The sequence below is a fragment of the Loxodonta africana genome, chromosome 10 (assembly GCF_030014295.1).
Source record: "Loxodonta africana isolate mLoxAfr1 chromosome 10, mLoxAfr1.hap2, whole genome shotgun sequence".
Classification (NCBI taxonomy): Eukaryota; Metazoa; Chordata; class Mammalia; order Proboscidea; family Elephantidae; genus Loxodonta; species Loxodonta africana.
This window is the reverse complement of record NC_087351.1, coordinates 10,294,372-10,297,774: the sequence shown is the minus strand read 5'-3', so window position 1 is coordinate 10,297,774 and position 3,403 is coordinate 10,294,372.

Below are 3,403 nucleotides of genomic sequence, written 5' to 3'. Positions count from 1 at the left end.
AGAACTGCCCCATAGAGTTTCCAAGGAGCTCCTGGCAGATTTGAACTGCCAACCCTTTGGTTAGCAGCTGTAGCACTTAACCACTACGCCATATAGGGTCGCTATGAGTCAGAATCGACTCGACGGCAGTGGGTTTAAAGGATTCTAGGCTGTGAAAATGGTGTAAGTGGTTAAGTGTAGGAAAGTAGATGCTGCAATAACTGTTGAGATTTAGTCTTTCTCCATCAACTATTGGCTACTCAGGTCTCTTCAAAATTGGTTTTAGGGAAGAGGTGGACAGTTTGAGGGGGGGAAAAACAAAAACCCTGTAAAAAAACAGATGGGTTAATGCTGCCATCTTGTGGTACTCTGCTCCCCTAGGTCTACAAGTTCTAGTATCGTTTTAATAGGTTTGATCAAGAAGTTTGTCCTAAGCTTTTCAATTAAATTTTTTTTAGATGAATCAGAATTTTCCATATGGTCTGAACTTTTGTTTAAACAGTGAGATATTTGAAAGTGCTCTATCTGAAACATCCGATAAGATTTAAAACTTTGTTTTTCTAACTTTTCGAGTCTCCTAGTTTGATGGGATTGAGATTTTGTTTTTGTCTTTTCCAATTATGGTCAATTAATCTATCATCATCAGTCACGCTCAGAATCTTCCTAGAAAAATATTCCAGGCTAAAGATATTTTTCTGTGGGCGAAGGCCTTGGAAGTTCTGTGTTTTTACGAGGTAGGTAGGGCCTCAGCTGACTGGACCTGGGACGGACACCTGGCCCTCACACTCATGAGCAGTGATGAGCTGGCCTGGCAGGAAGAGCTCTGCCTAGATGGGGACTATAGCGAATCTCAGTGGGCTAGTTAAGTGTTTGTTAATTATTGTCTTGGGGGTTTGCATCAGGACACTCACTCCGAGAGAATCAGCCCTTTAGGAATTGAAGGAGAAGCCGACAGCGAGGGCAGCTGAGTGTTAAATGAGGACCTGTAGACTTACGTGAACTACTGCTGAACTAATGGTACCAAGATGGAACAAGGTGACCAGGGCCCTCAAGACGCCCTGGATCTTGAGTGAGCTTCCTGTACAAGACTCAGGAGACCTGGGGCTGGGTTTTTCTTGGATCCCTAGGGGATTTGGCTACTGGGTTAAGATTCTCGTTTCCACATTTCCACAGATATTTTTACAATACCACCCCTGCTCCCTTCTTCTCCCATTTATGAGATAATCTTAACACACTTAATGTGGTAACTACAAGCTTCTAGCATTATCGTCGTTGTTTATGTCCCTCTCGGCGTTCTCGTTGCTGCTGAGTGGATTCTGACTCACAGTGACCCTATAGGACAGAGTGGAACTGCCCCACAGGGTTTCCGAGAAGCGGCTGGTGGATTCAAACTGCTGCCCTTTTGGTTAGCACCCGAGCTCTAGCATGTTACGTTTCTCAAAGTGTTTTAGTACGCTTTATCTGATTTAATTATAAGGATGCTATATAGAGCTTGTGTATTTCCGAGACTGCTAATCCAGGGATTCAAGGAAGAAGATGCCCGTGACCAGCACCCAGATGCAATTCTGCAGTCAGCTCCACCCGTTTTCATTGCTCACTGAGTTTTTCCCTTGTTTTATCCAATTTCTTTTCTTCCAGTAGTCTCATCTCTGGCTGGATTTCAAAGCCCGGGTATGTCGTTGTTAGGTGCCGTTGAGTCAGTGCCAACTCATAGCGACCCCACGTACAACAGACGGAAACACTGCCTGGTCCTGCACCATCCTCACAAACATTGCCATGTTTGAGCCCATTGTTGCAGCCACTGTGTCAATCCATTTCACTGCTGACTGTCTACGACCCCAAGTATACTCCTAGCTTATTCCCAAACCTAAATTTCAGAGTCCCAGCTCTTAACGCTTTGTAACTTCTGAAGTTCTAGAGACAAAAGAGCTCCGGTAGGAATTGCCCACAGAAAGGTCTGGCCTATCTTCTTACTAAAAAGTTAAAGAAATGGATGAACCAGGAAGGAAGAGATCAGCTGTCTGGACACTAGGCACTCCTGGCTGATTTGTAAGAGCCAAAAGGAAATCCCTGTCTAGCGTTTCTGACAGCAGCTTCAGGAGATGGGTATTGCTGGTAGCGTTTTATGGCTGTGGAAGCTGAGACACATTGAGTCTGAGTAACCACCCAGCTCAGTAGAGCTGGGATTTGATTCTTGGAAAAAGCTGAAGCTACCACATCTCAGGAATTTTTGGGGGGTTGGAGACCCCAGGGAGGGAGATAGAAATAGACCTCAGGAATTTTACTTTAAATCTCTTGATAAAACTACACCCATGATGGGGAATTAGATGGATACACCATTTTACCTGCTAATCCCTTTAATGCGGTCTGATAATACTAGAAGAACTGGTGGGAGGGGCATGAGTCTCCCCATCAGGAGAGAGCCTAGTGGGAAGGATGCACAGAACTCTTGATTTTCCTACAAGCCTACCTTTATTCTAGGTAGGCCCTGAAGCCCCACACCTTTTGGGATAGAAACAAGCAGCAGTAAGACTAGAACTGGGTGAGATCTTCTCTCGAGATAACCACGATGCTGGAATAGACAGAAAAAAGGCAGAGCTGCTGGGAGAAACGAGCAGCCCCAGAATGGCCAGGACATTCCCGTTAAGGCAGGGCCATTCTGAGACGTTTCACCAGAACCACTACTTTGATAAAGCTGTCTTTGGTGTTGCCTTCCTGGGCCTGCCTTTCTGAGTCTGCATCCTACCCCTCAGCTCCATCTCTTTTTCGTACTTTCATGGCTTTGGGGGAAGAGCACAGCTAGGACGAGAAGGCAGGTTTTCTCACTGGGTTGCCCTGAGCAGTTGAGTTTCCTCCACTGTTGGCTGATGGGCAGTCTTTAAGTAATAATAGCACCAATCCATCTATTTGACGCAGTGGCAGCTTGGAGGCAAATGCCCTCATTTTCTATGGGGTGTTTCTGGCCGTTAACCATCTCACAGCCTGGGCTTTAGAAGAAAAATCTCGAGATCACTGAATTCACCCTCTTGGAAAAGGGGAGCAGGGAAGAGATTGCTTCTGAGTTAGGGCAAATGCTCCTTTCCTGCCTGGATTGAAAGTATAACGGCAAGGAGAGAAAAGGAGGCGGGGTGCACATTAGTCATGATACCCCTCTGCAGTCTGCCCTGGAGCCCTCTCATTCTACTGACTCACCCGGCCCGATGCCATCGACAGCGGCAGCTTGTGCTACCTTACAAGTCAGACCTGTTACGAAGACGCAGACTGCCATTCCCAGCAGGTGGTGTCGCACCCACCTTAGTCCTCCCCTGGGCTCCTGTGGCAGTTAGGAGAGATGGATACACACTTCCAGCTACAGGGAGCGTAGCTGACCAAGGGCCCTGGCTGCTGTGCTTCCAGACCCATATGCATTTTGCACAGAGACACT